We start from the raw sequence: 24,913 nt of genomic DNA, 5'->3' as shown, positions 1-24,913 counted from the left end.
CACCAAAAAAAAAAAAAAAAAAAGTCCCGGGGACTGGCTACTGCTGACCCATCAGCGGGAAGCAGGTGGGCATCAGGCTCTGAAGAGACACCTTAACTAATGTGAGGGCATCTTGTATGATCGGCCTGCCCTACTAACTTTGTTAAGGAAAGTCCTCTAATGGAAAGGCAGTGTGAATATGAAAGGTGTGGGTGGGTTTTTGCATTTTGCTTTGTGTCCAATATTATCTAGTCCCTCTGACAAATGTGGGCCAAGGTACAACAAGTAACCAAAGTTCCATCTTAGTCATAGAGACTTGCACATTTATAGGTAGACAAGTCTCCTTTGCAAATGGTCAGGTGTATCCAGGCAAGATTAGAGGAGTGTTTTTGATCTTACTTTGAACTTTGTAGTCCCTGTGCCCCACATATGGGGCAAGATTCATAGCATAGCCCCCGCGGCCTGCATTAAAAAAAAAATCACTACACACTTCTCCCTGAGCGATACAGTTTCTGTGCTATCTTTATGGCCAGTTTCTTATAGAATCCGAAGACGAACTATTTTCAAGACTTCAAACGGCATTCCCTGCCAATCTGGATGCTGTTTTGATCTTTGCTTTAGTGGCTTTCCAACCATAGGCAACAGATTTGCCTGCAGGAAACGGCTGCAGATGTGGGGAGAATGTGAAGAAAGTGTGAAGCCAGAGGAGGGAGATGTGGCCCCACCCCTGGCATGCCCGCTTCTTGTAGGCTGGCTGGGTTGGCAGCAGCCTGACGAACCACGGGGCACTGTTCATTTGGGTCCAGGCCAGGGCCACAGCAGAACATTCACCTTATTTGTATTTGCCTCTCACTCTTTAACCCCAAAGTTCTGTTCCACGTGAATGGACTAGAGGCAGGACCCCATTGTTTTTAGAGTCTTCCGTTTATTCTGTATTTGCATGTGGATATCTGTGGAGATGGGTGAGGAGAATCTGACAAGAGTGTATGGAATGATTCAGAGGAGTAGCTCCTGAAGGGTTGGCGTGTGACTCTTCAGGGAGTCCCTCCGTCCTCCTCTGGTGGCTGGACTGAGGGGCCCCAGCCTCAGTGTAGCTTCTAGGTCAAGGTCCTACCACACTAGTTCAGATCTAGTCTGCAGGAGGAGGAGAATTTGGACAACTGTCCATGAGTATCTTCAGAATAAAATGATAGTGGGCGTTATGGATTTGTGTCCACATTATGGAGTTGTGTCCCCCTCAAATTCACATGTTGAAGTCCTAATCCCCAGTATCTCAGAATGTGACTATATTTGGAGACAGGACCTTTAAAGAGGAGATTAAATTTAGATAAGATCATATAGGTGGGTTCTAATCCAATATGACTGGTGTCCTTATAAGAAGAGATTAGGACAGATGCACAGAGGAAAGACCATGTGAAGACATAGACGGAAGGCGGCTATCCACAAGCCAAGGAGAGAGGCCTCAGAAGAAACCAACCCTGCTGACACCTCGATATCAGACTTCTAGCCTCCAGAACTGGGAGGAAATACGTTTTTATTGTTTAAGCCACCCAGTCGGGGGTATTTGTTATGCGCCCTGGCAAATGAATACGCTGGGTCTGGTGCTCCTTATTCTTCTGGCAACTATGAACTGCTCGACCAACTCTAGGTGTTCTGTGGACATTTTTTTCTTTTTTTTTGTTTTGCAGTTCTTAATGAGCACTGAAAGGACATTGTCCCTCTCCCCTATCAAGTTTTACCACAAACTTTGTACCTCACTTTTTTATTCCTTGCAATCTTTTCTTCTTGGTATACTGAGGAAACCTGGACTGGGAGTTAAGAGACTGAAGCACCAGCTCCAGGAACACGGTGATCAAGTGATGTGACCTTGGGGTGGTCATGCCATCTCCTGGGGCCTTGGACTCCTGGCCCATGAAACTGAAGTTGCTCCCAGCTCTGACAGACACTACAGAGAGTCCACCGTTGACCTCATGCTGGTCACCCTGGTGAGTTCTACCTTTTCTCAGGTTGCTTATTTCTCCCATTTGTAAAGTGGCTAGAAAATTAATTCTTGCTAATATCTGCTGGGGAAGCCATCGGAAAAAAATGTCCTCATAGAGTTCACATGTGGTAGTGAGTGAACATGGAAGCATAGTTCCAATTCTAGGGATTAGACCTGAAATTCGAGAGCTGTAAGTTAAATTCCCAGGGCTACCTCTGACTCACTTTGTTCGATGAGGCAAGTTGATGAACTACCTTTTGTTTCAACATACGCAGTGGTTGAGGTAAAAGCAGATGTTCCTTGAAAATGCGGTGACCACGGAGATGTACAATAGTACAAAATTGGACTAATGGGCTACCAGTCTCGTGAACCTGGCACCTATTCTAGGGACACATTTACCATTTTGGTAGCCTGGCTTGGCTTATGGTTTGGTGTTGAGTCCTGGTGCAAATGAAGTATGGATCTTCCTCCTTTTTCCCCCTCCACGTGCAGGAGCTCAATCCAACCTTGGAACGCTTTGTCAACTTACCTGTTTTTACAGGTACTGGACCCTGTGTGTGTCATTCTGGCACACACCTTGGGCCCATCCTAGGCATTACTCACCTGAAACTGGAGGCCACTAGCCATTTTCCTCATGAGTGCCCAGTGGCTTCATGTTTTCCTGTGTGCCTTCCTTTAATTCTCTTTAGCTCAGACAGCTTCATAAATTAAATACTCCTATGTATTCAGAGCCATGAGGGTACACAGTGGCACATACAAAAGGATTACACGACGCAGTCTGAGACTCCGAGGTGCTTGCAGTTTTCCTGGGAAGATAAGATACTTACATGAAATAATCTGAGAATAGTTAAGATGTAAGAGCTATAGTCTTTCTTGGGCTAAATAGAGGCTCAAATGCTCAAATGGATGATCCAGTCAGTAAGTTCAAAGACTGGTGAGGATGAAGGGAAACTAGAGGTGGCTGCAATGTTCAGGAAAGACTTCAAAGAGATGTGGGACTTGATCTGTTCTTGACACTTTTAAATGGGACAGGTGATACTAGGTTTACATGGGCCTTTCAAGCCCTGGAAGATCAGGAAGAATTCCTTAGACCCTGATAGAAGTGAGACATTGGGTTGAGGGAGACAGCTCTTAGAAGAGGTAAGAATTAGTAGAGAGATGGGGCAGAGATGGAAAGCGGACTTGAAAGAACAGCTTATTTAATTTGGACGTTGTGAGATGGTTTCCAAACAAATGTCCCTCCCCTTTCTCCGTCTCATGCCTTTTTCCGTTTCCAGACCCTGATGTCATGCTTCAGTGCAACCGCAGTTATGTATCTTTTCCTTTCCGCTTGACCTCCCTCAGCTAAAGTACCACTTTCTTGGCACCCAAAATGGAGTGCTCTGCCAGTGGAGCAGATGAGAGATCAATTTTGGACTGTCAGCCCTGATGGAAAGCTTGAGGACTACTGCATGCCTCAGGGAACTGAGGCAGCCACTAGAAAATGGCGTGGGGAGGCTCTTCTGAGGGGGTGGAATTTGGGATGCGTATAAAGCCCTTCTCTAGAAAATGGACCCTGGAAGACCTCGTTCCTTCCTGAATCAGTCGGGACCATGGGACCTCCTAATCTGGAGTCCCAGGCTCATTCCCCTCCAGCGGGACGAGGATGGGGTGGTCTTGGGAGTTTGTGTGACGGGTGACCTGGTGAGGTCTGAGGATCAAATGCCAGAAGCCACAGTACTGTTGTAACTTAAAATATCATCAGGAAGAAATCTGGGTGGGCCTTGGTCCTTCCTGGGTAGAGTAATGGACACATGACCTAATAAGAGTTTCATTAAGATGATTAATGATTATCTCAGGGGACTTAGAAAAGGCACCTTCCCAGAGCTCTGGAACACTCTTGTAAATTATTTCACCTATGCTCATGTCTTCCCAAGACAGGTGAGAGAAGGGAGGGCAGGCCCATAGAGGGAAGAGAACAAGTTGATGAAAAACACAGTTTCCTTTCATTGTGCTGCTTCCACCTGTATTATTCTCGGGTGGTTAAGGGTTGCCATGGCTGGTCACCACTTTAGTTGTTCTGATCTGATTCTGATAGTACACCAGGAAGAAATGACCTCAGCGACCCCATCAACTCAGAAGGTCAATTTTGCTGTTTACTAACAAATCACTGAATAATTCAGGTCTGACAGGAGAATTTGGGTTGGATGTCTCTCCTGGCAGAGTTTTGACATAGAGAAAAAAAACAGTTCACTTATTTTGTGGCCTTGTGGAGGCAGGATGGCATGGAGGTCAAGAACAGGGGCTTTTGATTCACTTGATTCACGTCTGCCTCCTTTGCTTAACATCTGAATGCCCTAGGCCATACAGCTTCTTCAAGCCGAAGTTTCTTCATCAAGAAAATAAGGATAACAATACAAATCTAATACTTGCTTTAAAAACTTGATGAGGCAATAAATGCATGGCATACGCATGGTGGTCAATCAATAAATGATATGGCCAATAGAAACCGTTATTACTTATAGCTAAGATTTGGATAAAAAATATATTTGGTAGAGTTAATGAGATGGGCCATTTGGCAAAGAAATTCTTTATAATACTTGTTATTAAAAGCAAACAACTAAATATCGAAAACACTGGGTAGAGATATGAGTAGGGTAGATGCCCTTGACCACCCCCTCCCCACGCTGGCCACACCTGGCAGTAACCTCTGACCACTGGGCAGCTGACTGAGGCTGGCCACCTGGCTTTCCCCACTCCATGAACAGTAAGAGCACGGTGCCCTTTGTCTTGCTGGTAGCTAATACAGAAGGTCCGAACTAAAGACTATAATACAGGCACTCAAAGAATATTTACTGATTACCTGCCATATGCCAGACACTACTGTGGGAGCTGGGGATCCAGCAGTGAACAATCAATGTCCTTGACCCCATGGAACATACCTGGAAGTACCTACGTGCAAACAATTAAATTAACAAGGTCATTTCTAGTGGTGATGAGGGCTAAGGGGACATCTCTTCCTCCAGACTCATGTGTTGGAGACTTTGTCATAGCAAAGACTCCTGACAATGTTGAAAGTGGCTTTTAAGGCCACTGGGGCTAATTCCATTGTGCCTACCTATGCACATATGGGACTCCAGGGCAAAACTTCCGACTTCTGAGACACAAAGTCCCCCAGGTCCTCTAAAATACAGAGCACCACTGAGCTGGGAGCGCCTTGGTAAATCCCTTTCCCCGCCTCTGGGGATCATGTTAACAGCACTTATATCCTAAAGGGCCCCTTTGCAATAAAATGTATATGTTTCCACCAAACTCAGTATTTTCCTGTTTCTCCCAGTTGCTCAGGTCTCTGTGCTATTTGAAGTCTTAAAAATGTGTGGAGTCCTTGGGATTACATGTTTCTTAGTCAAATAGAAACATGTTCCCTCTTTTTTTCCTCCAGGCAGAAAAATATCTCTGGAAACATACACCAACCAATGCCAAATGCCTGGGAGTCAGGAAGAGTGATGCCTGCCAAGATTTTAAAGTTGGGTTTTCATCCAAAGTGAAAATTAGGGAGCTGGCTCTCCTGAGATTTGGATCTGTGACACAGGAAGCTGAGCGGGCCCTGAACTAGATAGAGGTCAGGGGAGCTCAAGTTCTTTGGAAGTTATTAGTCACATGACACTGGGCAAATTTCTGAATATCTCTGGGGCTCCTTATGTGTGAAATAAGACAATTCAAGAGTTGCTATGGGGGCAAAATGAGGTAGTGGCTAGCCTCCAGTGCCTCAGCTGTGAATCAAGCAGCCCAGGAGCAGAGAAGGGGTCAGCTAGAGGGGTGGACAGGTGGGTGCTATTTGGGATGTCAGAATCTTAGAGGCACCTTAGAGTGACCTTCAGAGTGAGCCAGTCTGTGCCAGTATCCATGGGGGGTGACGGAGGTGAGGGCGCTGGGGGGTTCTGAGCAGGGCTCTAGCTCTAGGGCCTAGTTCTAATGTGGGAGGCAAAGCAGGGCGTTAGCCAGCGGGTGAGGGTAAAGGTAGAATGTGCCAGGCTCCCGTGCCAGGGGGCGTGGTTAGTGCATGATAAGCAATGAGTCAGGGCCCAAGCGATATGCGTTGGGGGTCCATTTTAGCCTCCCCAAGGTTATGCTCAGAAACCCAAGGCAGAAGGTGGGTTGTTGGCCTGAGGCCTCCTGTTTGGACCTACAGGGGAGTTTGCAGATTGCAGCTTGTGGCTATGATATTTAAGGCAGTGAGAACAATTTGTCAGCCCACCCTCCTACCTCCTTCACCCACTGCACAGGTGGGCTCCCAAATTGTTCTCACTGCCTTAAATTATTGGGCCACTAATATACTGCCGGGTCTGGTTAAATCAGCTCAGGACCTGGGGCTGTGCTTGCAGGCCCTTAGGAACTGTGGCCAAAGTGGGAACCATGCACATTGATAGGTATGATGTAGAGGACATGACACTAATATGATAATAATAGTTCACATTATTGAGCTCACTCAACGTGCTGAGCACCGTGTTCTGTGCCTTACATGCATCTTCTAATTGAATTGTATTTAATTTTAATCTTCCTAATAATCCTATGGGATATTCCCCATTTTACAGATGGAGAAATGGAGGCAGAGCAAAGTTAAATAACTTGCCCCAGGGTTATGGTGGTGGAGCTGGGATTGCAAACCAACTTTCTCTGACTCCAGAGCCTGTGCTATTCTTATGATTTTACTAACTAATAATAAGAAATAATAACAAAATCACCACAATAATAATAGCAGTGGTGGTTGTAGGGCTCTGCCATGTTCTGTGTAATCCCATCTGGTCCTCACATGACCTGTGACATCGATGTGGTCTCTACTTTACATATGAGAAAAATGGGATCCAAGGAGTGAACTTGCCAAAGGTCACACGGCGGTAAGAGGTACAGCCCAAACTAAAACCCAGGGCAGTCTTACACCGCAGGCTGTCTCCTTAACTCCTGGAAACTGGGCCATGATCTCCTCCTTCCTTGAGAAGCGTGTTCTTGACTTGACAAGCTTGTTTCCAGCAAACTAACAGCACTGGAAGGAAACTAAAGACCTGTGTGTCTAGTCCTGAGACAAGGGTCCTTTTCCTCCCCCTTCTCTCAAGGACCACTGCCTTTGCAACCCTCCTTGCCCCCAACCCAATTAGGGCATTGAAAACCTTTTTGAAAACACACCTGCTCTCTCTCTCTATCTCTCTCTCAGGCTGAAAGTTGGAATTAAAGCGGAAGAGACTTCTGCTGAGAACAAGGAAACCCTTGTCTGTAAGGAGCATAAAATTCTCCGAGTGAGAACTAAGGGAGGGTGTGGAGTGGCTTCCTTGAGGTGTTTGTGAAGAAAGCAGCTAAGGCCAGGGTGACGACAAAGCATCAGTGACTTCAGCCAAGACCTGAGTTCATTTTTCTTCTTAAATATCAAGTTCCCTGATATATTATGGAAAAGGATTGACAAACATCTGACAGGTGTCACCTATCCATTTATTCATTTCTGTGCAAAATCTAGTTTGTGTGTGCATGAGTCAATTTGTTTATTACTCTGTATCTCTTTCAAAGTTTGCCCGCCCAGCCCTCAGGCCACAGTCACAAGGCTGGACAAACTCACCTTCCAAATCCCCATCTAGTCACTAGAACCTTCTCAGGTGGCACCTGTAGATGGGCTGGGTTACACAGAGAAGGACATTCTGTCTTTTTAAAAAAATAATTAATTAATTAATGTTTGGCCGCGTTGGGTCTTCGTTGCTGTGGGCGGGCTTTTTCTAGTCGCGGCGAGCGGGGGCTACTCTTCATTGTGGCGCACGGGCTTCAGTAGTTGTGGTGCACGGGCTTAGATGCTCCGTGGCATATGGGATCTTCCCGGACCAGGGCTCAAGCTGCTGTCTCCTGCATTGGCAGGTGGATTCTTAACCACTGCGCTACCAGGGAAGTCCCCATTCTGTCTTTAAAAAGAATGTGGAACAACTTTAGATTGTAACCCAAAGTATAAAATAAATATCTATGAGGCCATCATAACATAAATAATCGATTAAATAAATAAATGGGAGTAAAGAGATAAAAGTCCTGTGCAGAATTCCAAGTAATTTATGTAGATACTCCGCCCTCAGGGACGTAGCTAACAAACATAATGCCTCGTATTAGTTTCCTGTGTCTGTGGTAAAAAAATTACCATAAACTTGGTAACTTAAAACAACAGAAATCTCTTCTCTTCCAGTTGTGGAGGCCAGAAGTCCAAAATCGGGATCACTGGACCAAAATCAAAGTGTCTGTAGTCTGTGCTTCTTCTGGAGGCTCTAGCGGATAATCCATTCTTTGCATCTTGCAGCTGCTGGTAAACTGCTGGTCGAGTTACTCCAGGCTCTGCTTCTATGGTCACATTGCTTTCTCCACTTCTGTGTCAATCCCCCTCTGCCCCCCTCTTATAAGGACACTTATGATTACAATTAGGATCTATTCAGATAATCTAAGATCATTTCCCCATATCAATATCTTTAATCACAATTGCAAAATCACTTTTGCAATATAAGGTAATAGTCACAAGTTCCGGGGATTAGGATGTGAATATATTGGGTTGGCCAAAAGTTCATTCGGGTTTTTGTACTATCTTACGGAAAAACCCGAACGAACTTTTTGGCCACCCAAATATTTGAGGCCATTATTCAGTCTACTACACTCCCTACTCCTTAAGTGTGAGCCATATATAGGGACTTTCATCCAAAGAGTACAGGATGAAAAGAGGGGAAAAGTATAACTTTACATTGGAGAAAACTGACAAACACTACCTCGGCCAGGTGATCCAGTTCAATATCAACAGTGATAGCTATGTTGATAGTTTGTACCCTTGATAAGATGTGATGAGAATGGCCCTTTATCTCTGTGATCTTCCTTCCCAAATTACATAACCCCAGTCTAATCAAGAGAAAAACATCAGACAAATTCTAATTGAGGCATATTCTATGAAATACCTGGCCTGTATTCTTCAAAACTGTCTAGATCTCCCAAAACCGGGAGAATCTGAGAAACTGTCACAGCTCGGAGCAGCCTAAGGAGACATGACTTAGAAATGTAATGTGGTATCCTGGAGGGGGTCCTGGAGCAGAAAAATGACATTCAGTAAAAGCTAAGGACATTTAAAGAAAATATGGACTTTAGTTAGTAATAAAATATCAATATTGGTTCTTTAATTGTAACAAATGAACCTTACTAATGTAAGATGTTAATTACAGGGAAAACTGGGCCGGAGGTGTAGGGGAGCTCTGAACTAGCATTGCAATTTTTCTGTAAGCCTACAACTATTCTAAGAAATAAGGTTTGTCTAGGAAAAAAAAGAATGTGGAAGCACAGTAACTGAAAACATGCACAGCCACTGCACAAAAGAGGAAATACACGTATAAGTAATAAGTACATGAACGGGAAGCTCAGTATCACCAGCATTGGGGGAAATGCAAAGCCACTCCACCGTGGATTTGCACATCCACTGGATGGGCAAAAATTAGGAAATCTGACAATACCCAGTACTGGAAGACAATTATTTGTCATTCTCTTGTGAAGCTGAATATTTGTGTGTCACACCACAAATTCTGCTCCCAGACATACATCTGAGAGAAACTCTCGTACATGGTCACCGGGAGGTATAAGGCTGTTCACAGCAGCACTAGGTGTAACAGCAAAAAACTGGAAACAACCCGGGCAAACAACCTGAGAAAACGGACAGATAAACTGTGCTGTGTTCACGCAATGGGCTGTCACACAGCAGTGAAAACAGATGGACCTGCATCTATCCCCATGGATACTTACTAGTAAAATACGTCAGGTTAAAAAGCAAGTCCTAGAAGACTTTATATACAATATGATATCTTTTTCTAGAGGTGAAGAGTAAGCAAACTTAGACAATATATTGTTTTGGCCTAAATAGCTATATGATAAAGTATATATATGTAAATAAAGGGATGATAAAACAAATTGAGGCTAGTGCTCACTCCTGGGAGCGGGGTAGGGGAGGAAGGGCATTGGGATGAGAAAGAGCATGTAGGTATATGCAAGTTATTGGTAATGCTTCAAATCTTGGGGTTGGATGGTGTACTCTGGGTGTTCATTGTATAATGTAGTAAATAAAAGAGGGGCATCCATGAACCAATGATAAAGTTATAAATCAATGCTGGACACCACAGATAAACCCCCTCCAAAAAAAAATAGAAGATAAATTCTTAAATTTTTTTAATATAATAAAACATAATAAAAGGGGTAAATACAAATTAAATTTTACAAAGTGATAAAAATGAAGCAGGGCGTTACTACTGGTGGAAACACCAGTAAATCAGTAAATGGAGTAGAAAGCCCCTAAACCTACAAATGTATAATATATTCACTTTTCATTGACGACAGACATGGGAAGTCAAATCAGTGGGGATCAGTTGCACTGACGTTGCTAGTGTGGCTATGGTTCCCTGCGCTGTGAGAGGGCAAGGTGCCCGTCCCGCCGGATTAGTGTCAGCCGTGAGGGCGGGCTCTGCACGCCAGGGCTGCCACTGTTCCTGCTCTTCAGTGGCACAGATGCCCAGACCATAAACACTCACCCATACACAGAGCTGTCTTCCCAGCGCAAGCTGTCAGTACCAGGCTTGCTGCGGAAGGATGCTAATATCAGCCCGTGTTATTCTCAGCACTTGCCCTCTTCTCGGACGACTAGGCTCTCGTCTTGAGCCCAGGTAATCACTGCACACACCTCTCTCCCTTATGGGGTAGGTGACCATGTTGGTCCTTCTTAGCAGTTGGGACCCTCCAATCAATTAAACTGTTGTAACAGCTTTGAATGTTAAAGGAAAATGGTCAAGGTATTGATACCCCTCTTTCCAGAAAGCTCCTTGAACTTTTGTCAAATTAGCCCACTTAATCTCTCATAACTTTTAAGTTCCTTTTATTAATGAATGTAGGGGATGGTCAGCCTAATTCTAACTGCTTATAAAACTGAGCCCAGGACTTTGCCAAGCAAAAAATAAAAGTAATCAGATGTACAAATAGATTAAAATCTTCGTCCTTTGTCTCTCCAGAACCATGTGTACCTTCTTGCTTTACAGCTACATAATGGAAAGGGGTCATTCAAGTGATTCTTTCCCAAATGAAAGTCTGCTTACAGATTTCTTGTTATTTCCATTGCTATAAACAGGGAAGATTTTAATAACTTTTAAGTGATCAAACTTCTGGTTAAAAGCAGATACATTAAAGTTTGAAATCACTGGGCACCATCCTACTACAAGGTGAAAGAAGAAAAAAAAAGCCACTATGATAGACTGTATTTTCCAAAGACAGCACCACTTTTTTCCACCTTGTAAGTTCCTATTATCACGTGAACTTGAGGGACTTCCCTTGGTGGCGCAGTGGTTAAGAATCCGCCTGCCACTGCAGGGATTGAACACGGGTTCGATCCCTGGTCCGGGAAGATCCCACAAGCCACGGAACAACTAAGCCCGTGTGCCACAACTACTGAAGCCCACGTGCCTAGAGCCCGAGCTCCACAACAAGAGAAGCCCCCGCTTGCAGCAACTAGAGAAAGCCCACACGCAGCAATGAAGACCCAACACAGACAAAAATAAATAAATCAATTTACTAATTAAAAAAAATAATGTGAACTTGACACTTCTCCATTGAAAAGTGAGGTCTCTGCTCCATCCCCTTGAGTCTTGGTTGGCCTGTGACTAGGGTGAATGTGAGGCTATGCGATGAGCAAAACTCAGTCACAAAAGCAGACATAGCTTTGGCTGGCTTTCTTCGGGACGCTTACCCTGGGGAGCCAGTCACCATGTTGTAAGGAAACTAAGCCGCCACAAGAAGAGGCCATGGTCGTAAGGTGTTCTGGTCACAGTCCCAGCTAAAGATCCAGCTGGCAACAACAGCCCGACATGTGCGTGAACAAGCCTTCGGATTATGCCAGCCTCCAGCCTTTGAACCATCCCAGCTGACACTGAGTGGAGCAGAGAATTGTCTCTGCTGAACTCTGCCCAAATTGCAGACTTGCAAGCAAAATAAAAGTTTTCCAAAAAAATTTTTTTTATTGAAGTGTAGTTGATTTACAGTGTTGTGTTATTTTCTGGTGTACAGCAAAGTGATTCAGATATATGTGTATATATATATATTTTATATTCTTTTCCATTATGGCTTATTACAGCATACTGAATATAGCTCCCTGTGCTATAGAGTAGGACTTTGGTGTGTATCTATTTTAAAATAAATATTGTTTCAAGCCACTGAGTTTTAGGGTGGTTAGTTATGCTTCAACAGATCATCAGAACGTGTATCCTTACACAACCATGCTAACATTTTGGACCATTTCCTAGCAGTTTTCCAGGAAATCTTTTCAAGAGGGTGGCTCATATTTTGATAAGCAAGGAGCTAGAGCAGGTGTCCTCCTTACACCAAGTCACTTCTCGCTCCTCCCTAAAATAAACAAAAGTCAATCAGCCAACTAATGAACTACCGAAACGAATCACATGCTTGACAGTTGGTGCCATCTTGCCGCCCCACCTGTTGTCCCTCCTCATAGCTGAGATTCCCTTCCTTTACTGACGACTTCAGCAGCATTTTCCTCTCCATCTCTACCTTTGTCATCATTGGTGACTTTAACACCTACTTGCATGATCCAACCAACACCTTCCTGCAACCCATCTCAGCCTAGATCACACTGTTTACACCCTAGATCACACTGTCGCCAGTAACTTCTGGCGTCTCTAAATTTTGGTTTCGAGGATTCCCTCCTCTGAGAATGCTCTACTCTTCTTCTGGCTCCCTGACTTTGGTACCCACACTGCAGAATTCCCTGATCTCTTTGGGACTGCACATCCATTGACCCTATGCCTCTGTCATTATTCCTCTCTCTCCCTTTGGCCGCACTTACTTTCTTGTCTAGTCCAGAATCCATAGTTTATCATAATCACTCCCTCTTTCCCCTGTTACATTTTCTTGGAACAATCACAGCTATAGTTGAACCCAGTTATTCATGTTGTTGCAGCTGAAGGTAGCTGGGAAAAATCACACAACAGGGCTATTTTCTCCCATTTAAATGTCATGATCCCTTATCTTAAATGGGCATTCACCACAGCCCAGATGTTTCCCTAGTAAGTTTGCTTTTCAACTCACCAAAGCTGTTATTTCAGACTATCTTTTCTTAAAGCTACTATATGTCTTCCTCTGCCCCCCTCAGTGATAAACCTTACCTCATAATTCAAAGAGAATTGAAGGATTTGGGCAGACATAGCTACATATTCCCACCATCCGGTCTACAAGCCTCTCCACAGCTGTACCCACATTTTCCATCTTCCCTCTTAACAGAGAGGGAAATCTGTCCACTTTTGCCCAGATCCCTCCCCTTCTCAACAACTTCATTCCTGTGGTTAACTCATCTTCCTTCAGGCATCCATCTTCTCTCCTGGATCCATTTCCTTACATACAAACATGCTGTAATAGCTCCGATCTTAAAACAAAACAGAATAAATTCATTATTGACCCTTCCTCCTCCTGCCATCCTGATTCTTTGCTCCCTCTCACTGAAAACCTTGTGGAGAGGTGTCTTCGCCCTGTGCTGTCACTTGGTCACCTTGCATTTGTTCCTCAGCCTGCTCCTCTGTGGATTCTACCTCTACTGCTCCACTGAAGTAGCTCTGCCCAGGTCACTGGTGACTTCCATGCTGCCAATGCAATGGCTACTTCCCTGTCCCTCTCTAACTGGACTGCTTAGCAGCATCCAACAGGTTTATTCTCCCTACTCCTGCTACAAACAGTCGCCCTTTTTAGCTTCCTCAGATCTGCCCTCTTCTGGTTTGCTTTCAGCCTTCCTGGCAACCCCTTCCCAGACCCCTCGGTCTCATCCGCATATTTACCCAGTGTCACCAATAGGCTGATGACTCCCTAATTTATATCTTCAGCTTTGACCTCATCACTGAACTCCGGATTCAAATATACAAACACATACAAGATGTCTTCACCAAGATACCTATAAGCCATTGCAAACGTTAACTTTCCCAAACAGAACTAAGGACTTCTCGCCAGACTGATTCTTCTGCAGTGTTTCCTACCTTGGTAAATAGCATCACCATCCCACGGAGTTGCTCAGATCGAAAACCTAGGCGTCATTCTGGATTCATCCCTTTCCCCTCATCCCTCTATCTCTAAACAACCAAGAAACCCTGTCAGCGTTAACTTCACGGCACGTTTCAGCTATGGCGCCGAGCTCTACCTCTACCGTATCATCCTTGTCTAGCCATCATCTCTTATCTGGACATCTGCAATGGATTTCTAGCAGGACTTTCCAATTTCACTCTTATTTTCCTTCAATCTTTTTTACAATTGTCAGAGTGTTTTATAAAAAAGGTAAATCATCACGTCATTCCACTGCCTGAAATCCTTTAATGCTTTCCCATTGACTTAGAAAAAAGATACAAAGTCCAGTAGGGGCTGTAAGGCCTGATACCAACTGGTCCCTGCCTATGAAGCCACTCCCATCCTGTACTAGCGCCCCTACCCGTGCTGCTGCTACTTCCATCTTTTCTTCTCAGTTTCTTGAATATTTCATTCCATTGTCATCATGTCAGGGTCTCATCACATTGCTGTCTTCCTGTTTACTTATTTTCACCTTTCTCAAACTGTAATTATCGCATTTATTGCTTTATTTACTTGTTTTTGGTTTATTTCTCTCCTCTGAATATATCCAAGTGGGTAGGGATCTTTACGTTTTGCTCACTTCTGTATTCCCAACGTCCAGGACTATGACCGGAACGTGGAGGGCTCTCAACAAATATTCGTTAAGATTCATTTGAATGAGTGAATAAACGAATGTGCACTGGGGTCTCAAATATAGCTAATAATAATATCAACTCAAATCTATCGATCCCTTTTGTATGCCAGGCTCTGTGCATTCTATCTTGCTGTCACATTTAATCCTCACTACAACTCGATGAGGTGGGAACTGCTATCATATGCATTTGACAGGTGAGGCGATTGACTTAGAGAAGTTACGCGATGTGACCAATCTTTGTAGCTGTTAAGTGGTAGGTCCTGGGTTCAAACTCAGACCCTTCTGACTCCAGAGCTCAAAGGTACTGCCTCTCAGCAGCAACCCTGAGGTTCACACTCTAATCATGGCTGGTAGGGGAAGCACATGGAGCCATTTTCAGAAAATCCACTTCAAAGAGTAGCCAGGGGAACTTCTGGGGGAGCTTAACAACAATAACGGGTATGAAAAAGAACACAAATAAACAAAAACAGACCCTCCTCCCCAACAGCAATTTTTATTTCCCTTTCTGGTGTTCTCTGCTGCTGGTCTGGCTGGGAATGGGAGCAGAGCCGCAGAGAAGGGCAGGAGAGATGGAAGCCTTGGGCAGTTGGTGAGGGCTGTGGGTGGGTGTGGCAGGAACTCTCTGGCCCCATCCATTACATTGATCTCTAAGTTCTAGAGCCTGCATTTCTGAAGTTTTTCTAGGATTTGGCTTCTCTCTGTACTCCATCTACAGCAGTAGTTCAGAAGCTTATCACATCTCATTCTGAACAACTGGCATGTTCCTTGTTCCTGCTGCCTTCCAGAATTCAGCATCACACCCAGCCAGGGCTTTCTTCTGAAGCTCTCCTGAAAAGCTCTGCTGGTTTCCTCTGGTCCTGGTGACCCACCATCCCCAAGCAGCCCCAGCTCCCTTCTCAAGCCTCCACTCCTGCCCCACCCCCCTCTTGGCAGCCCTCTCCCCTGCTACCTCACACCCATCTTATTCTCTTTGCAGCCACCATATCTCTATTAATGCTCTATCCTCCTCACAAAATGCCTTCTTTCAACTGAGAAGGAATTCTCCAAGACCAGCCCAAGCATATCTTCCCCTTTGAGAGACGGTCATTTCCCCGCTCAGAGTCCTGGAGGCCTCCTACGGAGCAGCCCGTCAGCATTGTAGGGCACTGGCTTAATTTGGTTGAATCTTCCCTAGTCTCTGGGCTCCCTTGGGATGCTGACTCATCATCGTATTCTTTCTTTTTAAATTTAATTTTTATTTTATATTGGAGTAGAGTTGATTTACGATGTTGTGTTAGTTTCAGGTGTGCAGCTAAATGATTCAGTTATACATGTACGTATATCCATTCCTTTTCGGATTCTTTTCCCATACAGGTTATTATAGAATACTGAGTAGAGCTCCCTGTCCTATACAGTAGGCCCTTGTTGAGTATCTGTTTTATATATAGTAGTGTGTTTCTGTTAATCCCAATCTCCTAATTTATCCTCCCTCATCATGTATTCTTAAAGTCTATAGTTTCTGGTAGTGTTGGTGCTTAGTAAGTATATGTTGAGTGAGTGATTGAAGGAAAGAAAGCATGTGGTTTGTTTTCTTCAACTGCATGCCAAGGAGAAGTGACATCTCTGGTGCCGGGGAGGAAAATGCACGTCTACACCGTCCCTGAGTGAGGCAGACATCAGGCTCCTATTTGCAAACTCTCAGGTAAAGGAAAGCAAGCCAGTGTGTGGCAGTCAGGGTGAGACACTGTTTTCTCTGTCAACAGTTGGCATGAGATACAGGAGAGCTCTGGTGATGAGGGTTCCTCCGCCTGGGAAACCTCAGGAACTCACCTGTACACAGGTGAGGTCATTTGACTGTACACCTGTGAAAATGAACGGTAGGGGTTAACCACAGTTGGCTTTTCCACCTCTTCTTGCCCTGCTCCACCCCAGCATGGTGCTCGTGTCCTGTTCCCAAAACACCTGCCTGAGGGTGGGTAATGGTGTTTGCTTAGAGAAAGCTCCAGAAACTAGGCCTGACTTTGGCAAACAAGCCACTAGCAGGGGTTCTCAAACTTGACTGCACTGGGCAATCACCTGGGAGCTTTTGAAGGACACATATGCCTGGGTCCATCCCCAGAGGTTTTCGTTTAATTGGTCCTGGTGTGGCCCAAGACTGGTATTTTTAAAAAGCTCCTCAGGTGATTCTAATGTGCAACCTGTCTGAGAAACCTGTTCTAAATGGATTAGACAGAATGTTCCTTTCTTGCTCAGATGGGAGGAAGGCCTTTTCTGGAAGTGGACTGAGGTCTGGCTGCTCAGAGGCTCCGGTTTGACCGCCCGATGCCTGGAGGCCTCAGTAGGACTTTTACTGCAAGACAGGGGTCGGCACACTTTAACTGCAAAGGGTCAGATAGTAACTATGTTAGGTTTCACGGGCCATTTGGTCTGTATCGTAGCTACTTTAACTCTGCTGCTGTAGTGTGAAAGCAGCCACACACAATATGTAAATGAACGAGCACAGCTGTGTTCCAAAAAACTTCATTTATGGACACTGAAATGTGAATTTCATACCTTTTTCTCGTTTAAAATTTTTTCAGCCATTTAAAAATGTAAAAAACATTCTTAACTTGTGTACCAGATACAAAAAGGTGGTCTGTTTCCAAGAGATGAGTGGCAGCCATCCTTCACAGCTTGATAAATGACAAAGGCCTCCCCACCCCTCCCCCTCCCTGGGCCTTCCTATCTTTCCATTGACAATGGTTGGCAACCAGCTCTCACCACGAGGAGTGTCAGTTAAGATGGGATTGCTACTTTAGTTACTGCCGCACTTAATCTAGAACAAAAGATAAAGTAAGCCTTAGGTTTTTAGCTCTTTGAGTCACAAATTTTCTCCAAGGAGCTGAGCGCTCTGTAGCAAGAACTGTGAACAAACACCATGGCTTATGGCATCCTCGGAAGGAGGAAGGAGGAAGCAGCAAGAGAGAAACTTTAAATACTCTATGAGAGAGTAACTAGGGTTTCGTTGTCTCATTTAGTTAGTCCTACTTCCCTAACCGGATGTAGCGTTTGGAGCAGACGCTGTTGGATGCTGCCCACGTCCTACTTTCTGCTGTTCACCTTCCATGTCCTCAGAGGGGCCCCGTGTCCAGCTCCATAGAGTAAACCATGAATGGTCTAAGTCAAGAAATAGATGCAGAAAAAATAGTTCCTCTTCTCCTTCCGGTCATTATCCCGTGTGCCTGTTGATGTCTGGAACTGTGGGACCATGAGGAGAGTTAGTCTGGCCAGGACACACTGAGGATGGTAGAGCAGAATGGGGCAGTGACGTGGATCCTTGATGACATTGTTGAGCCATTGGATGAACCGACTCTGGAGCTGCCCTCCTCTGGATCCTTTGCTATGTGCACTAAATTTCCCTATTGTTTAAAGTCATTTTAAATTGGGGTTTCTGTTTCTTACAGCTAAAAACATTAAAACTCATAGAGAGGTCTGGAAAGAAACATCCTTCACAGCATCCAATACTGGGCACGTAATAGGTTCCTAGTTGATTGACTAAGGGAACAATTTAAAATACATGCATCCAATTAGTATCTAGCAAAGAGGATTTTATAAAGAAGCCCCTATGTAAAAGGGTTGCCTCTTCCAGTGTCTCGGGCAGGGTAGACTTCTCTAGTTTACTTGAAGTCTCATTGACCTGTAACAATAACCAGGAGACTCAAGGCCCCTTTCAGCTGAAGAACATACAGCCCAGGAACTGACTTTTCCCACCCGGGCCGGTAACCAAGGCTTTGATGATGAACCCAGCATCTTCTGCGAATCCCATAACGCTGAGAGAAGGACTAATAAAATCAACAGGGAATGAGTCAATCAGATATTTGCAAAGTCACCTTTGTAACATTGGGCTCTATTTCATAGTTTGAGATGCAAATAATATCCTCCTTTCCTGTTCCAATTACTTTGGCTGCTCAACAAATTACTTCAAAACCTAGTGATGTAAGACAATCATTTATTATGCTCCCACATGCTGTGAGTCAGGGATTCAGACAACACAGCGGGAAAGCCTCACCTCACTGGGGCAGCTTGAAGCCTGGGGCGAGAATTATTTGAAACATCAGTCACTCACAGGTCTGGTGGTTGATGCTGGGTAGATTGAAAGATCTGAGGGTTCAATAACCTCTGTATATCTCTATCTGGTCTCTCTATCTGGTCTTTTCAGTAGGGCAGCTTCAGGGTAGCTGGACTAATTACATGTCGGCTCAGGATTCCCCAGGTGCAGGGGGAGAGAGAGCTAGATGGAAATCACATTGACTTTTATGAACCAGCCTCAAAAGTTATGCAGCATCACATCCCCCCCCCCCCAACCCCCGCTCTCCATTCTGTCGCTTAAGGAGCACAAAGGTCTGCTCAAGTCCAAGGGGGAGGGAATATAGACTTTACTATTGTTGAAGGAGTGGCAACATTACATTACATTACATTGTAAGAAGAAGATGTGGGGTGGGGTATAACTGGTTCATGCTCCAGCCTAAATGTTTACCATCTCTCGAGGGCCTATAGGGATTCCAGGATGTGAAGGCAAACGGATTTGAAGTGCCCTGTAGCTGAAACCCCTGCCAGCTGGGGCCCAGGGCGTGTAGAATAGTTATAGTGCCTGCCCTTAGGTTGGTCTCTTCCCAAAGGAGCTTGGATGGGTCCTTGATAATTTACTGAGAAAGTTCCTTAGGGTTCCTGCCTCAGAGAAAGAGATGCAGATCTGTGTGGCTCAAGGGAGCTCAGCCTGGAATCAGGCCTGGAATCAGGAAGCCTTGATGCTTGGTAACTGGAATCTCCTACCTTTGAGTTGTTGCCACAGATTTGAGTGGTTGTTAAGAGACCAAGAAAAATGAATCAACAGGCTGATGCTGTCTGGGCATGGATTTTTTTTTTTTTTAATTTATTTATTTATGGCTGTGTTGGGTCTTCGCTTCTGTGCGAGGGCTTTCTCTAGTTGCGGCGAGCGGGGGCCACTCTTCATCGCGGTGCGCGGGCCTCTCACTATCGCGGCCTCTCTTGTTGCGGAACACAGGCTCCAGACACGCAGGCTCAGTAGTTGTGGCTCACGGGCCTAGTTGCTCCGCGGCATGTGGGATCTTCCCAAACCAGGGCTCGAACCCCTGTCCCCTGCATTGGCAGGCAGATTCTCAACCACTGTGCCACCAGGGAAGCCCTGGGCATGGATTTTTACAGTGTATGAAGCACTTCAAGCTACATGTTTTATTGACATAATTTAAAAAAGAATTTGAAGTTCATTTCAGCTCAGTAAGCAAACAAGCAGTTACTAGAAGTATACAGAGATGAGAGGAAGAGACAACTGACAAGTGGAGGATGCTGAGTGCTGGTGGGGATGCTGGGGTGAGGGTGCGGCTGGAACAAGGATGGTAAGGCTGGTGGAGAAGGCGGGGAGCTGTCCCAGCATGCTCTTAGGAGGTGAGTGTGGAAACTGACCCTGCTTCCCCCAGGGAGCGGAGAGCAGAAATGCAAACAGATTATGCCCAAGTCAAGACTACATGCTGGAGCGAAACAACTGTGTGTCTTTCGAGGAGGAATGTTCTTTCATCAGCATCCCTTAGTTGCAATGAACCCAAACCCTTTTCCTACAACTTAAGCATTGCTGCATGAAACCAGCATCACCAAAAATCAGGGACTGGTAACAAGAAAGTTTTCCATGTTGCTGGGAATTATAATACTGGAAAAAAGAAGCTAGCAGTGTAAATGGAGAGTGAATTCCCAAAGGTAAAAAAGGTAAATAAATTAACTGGATGTGGAAGACCTAATTCGTCTCAAGAGGGAGTGATGCTTGGGCTCAGTTAAACGGGAGAGTAAGCCATGGCTGGACGTTCTGGAAACCAGGCCCAAAGGCACTGTTTACAATGTGTTAAATAGGAAGGTCCCTAAATGAGGACCTGAACTGAATACGCTCGGAGAATTTGAAGGAAGGTATCATTTCAAGACTGGCAGAGCTAGTCTCCTGTAAGAGTCAAGGACTAGGCCCCTGGGAATAAAGCCCTGAAACAGGAAGAGCCAGTGAGCCTACGAGGGTTCCAGCCAGAGCAGCCATAGTCTGGGGTCCGAGGTCACCCAGAGACTCTGACCCAGAGGACAGGAGGGTGTGTCTCTGGATTTTGGTACCTCAGGTTGGGGTGCAGTCCCTCGCGCACTTGAGTATCATCAAAATCCTCTTCAGTCAGGATGGCTGACCCCAAGGGACTCAAAAGAACAGGACTGACGCCCCCTCATGACAGCGAGGGTCCCTGGGAGGTAAGTGATCACTGAGAGCTCTGTAGGAGGAAAAAAGGTTGCCTTGAACCAGAAAGGCAGCTGAGGAGGGTTAAGTGATTGTCTAGTTAGGGAGAGTTCATCTCCATTCTTGTGATCTCAAGCTGGGATGGCTTGAAAAACATGGACCAAGTTATACATACATACTATTCATTGATTTGTGTAAATGCACATATAGTTACTGATATGTGTAATTCTAGGCAATTTCTTTCTGAATTCAGAGAAAAGTCCTGCGTGACAGTGTGCTAACTACACCCTGTGCTTTAGCGGCAGGAGTCCAGAAGGGAGTGAGACGTCTTGTGTGTGCCCTGCCTTTCGTCCTGAACATCCTATTAGAAAGTTTCAGGTTTTTAATCTTTAAGGTCTTGCCTGATGAAACTCAGAGTCAGTGTGAGAAATCCGAAGTTTCCAAGTGTATCCCTGCCATCTTCAACTTTGAAGACCTCCACTATAAAAATTATAAAAATCTTCTCTCTTAAATATTCTAATTTGGTTTATTTCATTTGAGTGTTTGTAATTGCCTTTCTATTTAAATGATCCATATTTGCTTTTTAAATGTGAGAGAGACTTTTGATACCTGAGAAAACTTCTAAGACCCTATTCCCATAGAATACTCCAGAGAAGGCATCAGCAAGGGTAAAGAACCGCCGGTGTGTGGGTTTTCATTTAGCTTGGATCCAGTGGGAAACGCCAACTGTCCCTAGAAAGCAGCCCTGGGCTCTGGGCCAGACTCCAGGTACAGGAGGAGAAGATGCTCTGTCCATTGGAGTTGGCCAGTGCCTGGTTCTGGGCCCTTAAAGATGATTCTATGAGGTTCTGTCTTGAAGGCTGTGAAAAATAAAGGTCATCTTGACACTGGGGGGAGCTTACAGAGAGGACACAGGGCTGAGGAATAAGCAAAGGAGGTATCAGTAGGTTTCTCAGTGGTCAAGTGTAGGGAAGCTCTTTTTTTTTTTTTTTTTTTTTTTCGGTATGCGGGCCTCTCACTGTTGTGGCCTCTCCCGTTGCGGAGCACAGGCTCCGGACGCGCAGGCTCAGCGGCCATGGCTCACGGGCCCAGCCGCTCCGCAGCATGTGGGATCTTCCCGGACCGGGGCACGAACCCGTGTCCCTTGCATCGGCAGGCGGACTCCCAAACACTGCACCACCAGGGAAGCCCGGAAGCTCTTTTTTTAAAAAAAGATTTTTTATAAATTCCCATGAAAAGGTAATACCCAGTTACATCTGTGTATGTATATAAATATTTTACAGAATTCCAACAATATAAAAGAATGGAGTGCTTCATATGTCCCAGCTGTTTTTCTCGGTGCATCACATGTTAACTCTCCACCACGTAAAAGCTGTGTGACCTTGAGCAAGTTACTTCATCTCCTGGTGCCTGTTTCCATACCTGTAAAATGGGAGTAGTAATAGTAGGTCCCTTATAGGGTGGATGCAAGGATTAAAAAGTAATGGCTACCATTTATTGACTTTATTGACTTCTTACCACATGGCAGTTATGATTCTAAGTGCTCCATATGGATAAGCTCATTTAAAAATTTTGTGTGTAAATAAATATTTATTTTATGAACGTAGAATTGTACAGTATGTACTATTTTGTAATCTGCTTGAATTACACTGAATAAAACAACTGCATTCAATAAAACAGTTGAGGTATTTTGGCTGTGTCCTTAAATATTCTTATCGCTTATCATTTTCATGACTTCACAGAATACCATAATATTGATATTATAATTTACTCAACCAGTTCTCTTTTGATGGACATATATGTAGTTTCCAGCTTTCATCTATTAAAAACATTTTGATGAACAACGCTATAGTTAAAATTTCTCCCATATTCATGATGATTTCTTCAGAATAACTTTCTAGAAGTGGAATAGCTGAATATGCATTTAAACAATGTCTATGCCTTTCAGGCAAGCTGTGTCCATTTGCGTTTCTACCAGCAGTTCGGGGGAGAACCTGGTGCTCCCCACTCTCCACTCTCACACCATGGGTGGCCTTCTGCCTAAAATCCTCAATTTGATGGTGGAACATGAGTGTCTCCCTGTCATATCGATACACACTTCTTCAGTTTTTGGAGACGTTGCTCTTCACTTGAGTTGATCTTCACTCTGTAGTTATATTTTCATGTGCCTCCTATACCATTTTCTCAGGATAAATTCCTAGAAGTGAAATTGCCGAGTCAAAGGAAATAGCTATTTTTTTTTTTTTTTTTTTTTTTTTTGCGTACGCGGGCCTCTCACTGCCGTGGCCTCTCCCGTTACGGAGCACAGGCTCCGAATGCGCAGGCTCAGCGGCCATGGCTCACGGGCGCAGCCGCTCCGCGGCATGTGGGAGCTTCCCGGAACAGGGCACGAACCCGTGTCCCCTGCATCGGCAGGCGGACTCTCAACCACTGCGCCACCAGGGAAGCCCGGAAATAGCTATTTTTTATGGCTTTTATTATGGTGCCCAATTGCTCACCAACAAGATTGTGCCAAATTACTTTGTCCTGTAGAGTAGGGGGCTACTAATTTCCCCACAGCCTATTTCCTTGAGATGATTTACTCTCACATCTAATTTTTGTATGTACCTGGGTCTGTTTCTGGACGTTTCTACCCTGTTTTGCTGATTTGTTTCTCTACCATCCACGTTGTTTTCAATCTTTTAGTTTTGTAGGCTATTTTAATACCTGATAGGGCCAGGACTAAATGAATCTTATTTTCAAATATTTCATTGTTATTTATCTCTGTTATTTTCCAGCTGAACTTCCAAATCATGACGTCAAGTTTCAAGAACTGGTATCAAAACAAACTTACAAATTATTTTGAAGGAATTGACATCCTTCCAAAAATGCATCTTCCCGTCCTGAGCAGCACTTCCAGTATGCTGTATTTTCTTGATTATAAGACACCACCAAGTAGGAGCCGCATCATTAATTTGATAACAGATTTTTGAAAACCAAAACATTATGTTCCATTCAGAATTTAATGATTCTTCTAAATCGCTCTTATCCAGGGACAGTAATCACAGTGACGGGCTCCCTCCCTCTCCCCACTCCCCAGCTTAAGCAATCAGGAAATTTATTATCTTACATATTTGGAAGTTCTGAGGTCAAACAAGCTTCAGGGCTGGTTGATTCAGCTAGTCAACAACATCATCAAGGTCGCAGCTTGTGTCCAGTTTTCTGCTCTGCCTTTCTGACTGGACTGGCGCCCCCTTCGGGCTGCTGGATGGAGCAGTTCCAGCATTGCATCCAGAAATAGCAATGTCCAGAAAGAAAGGGGCTGTCTCAGTCTTTTTCTTAGGAAGGAGGAATCTTCCTAGAAGCCCCACAGCTTTTTTCCTTTCTCATTGCAAGAACAGGGTCACCAGCCCATGCTGAAACCAATCTCTGTCTAGGGATGGGGCACCATAATTGTTTAAGGCCAAACAGAATGTACCCTCGAGGTGCTGGTGGTGGTTGTTCTTCATGATTGGAGATCTTGGACCTTGAGGACTAAGAAAATAAATGTGAAGGGCAACAAAGAATACCTGCCTGTGAGTTAACTTGCGTAATCGAGTTAAACTCTGTTTTGTTGAGTTAATATCATTGGAAATTAAAAATGTCTTTTGAAAATCAGCTGGGAGCGTTTGACAGATACATGTTCAGCACAGATAATTCTCCACAACAGGCATGACTTGACCCCTCCAATCTCTCCTAGCTTTGAAAATTCTAGAATCGATTCTGAGGGACTCTTTAACTGAGCTGCTCTGTATGCGACAGGAAAAGTTCTGTGTAACACAGCTTTCTGCTTCGGAGCTTCATCATAATGTGATCTTCTTTTCAAAGGGATTTAAATTGGTAATTAGGGATACCAATTTAAGTTAAAAGAGTGAATGGCACTAAAAATGTAAATATTCAACTGACACAAGAATCAGATGAACAAATA

General features: G+C 44.6%; 1 long non-coding RNA gene across 1 annotated transcript; it reads left to right on the top strand.

The window, feature by feature from the left end:
• Positions 1-24,242, top strand: LOC141276321 (uncharacterized). The gene is made up of 3 exons (XR_012325656.1): positions 1-1,964; positions 5,382-5,465; positions 23,745-24,242. It is a non-coding gene; the product is annotated as an uncharacterized lncRNA (long non-coding RNA).
• The last annotated feature ends 671 nt before the right edge of the window (positions 24,243-24,913 follow it).

Source organism: Tursiops truncatus, chromosome 14 (genome assembly GCF_011762595.2).
Source record: "Tursiops truncatus isolate mTurTru1 chromosome 14, mTurTru1.mat.Y, whole genome shotgun sequence".
Taxonomy (NCBI): Eukaryota; Metazoa; Chordata; class Mammalia; order Artiodactyla; family Delphinidae; genus Tursiops; species Tursiops truncatus.
The sequence above is the reverse complement of the archived record's forward strand: the minus strand, read 5'-3'. Positions and strand labels throughout refer to the sequence as shown.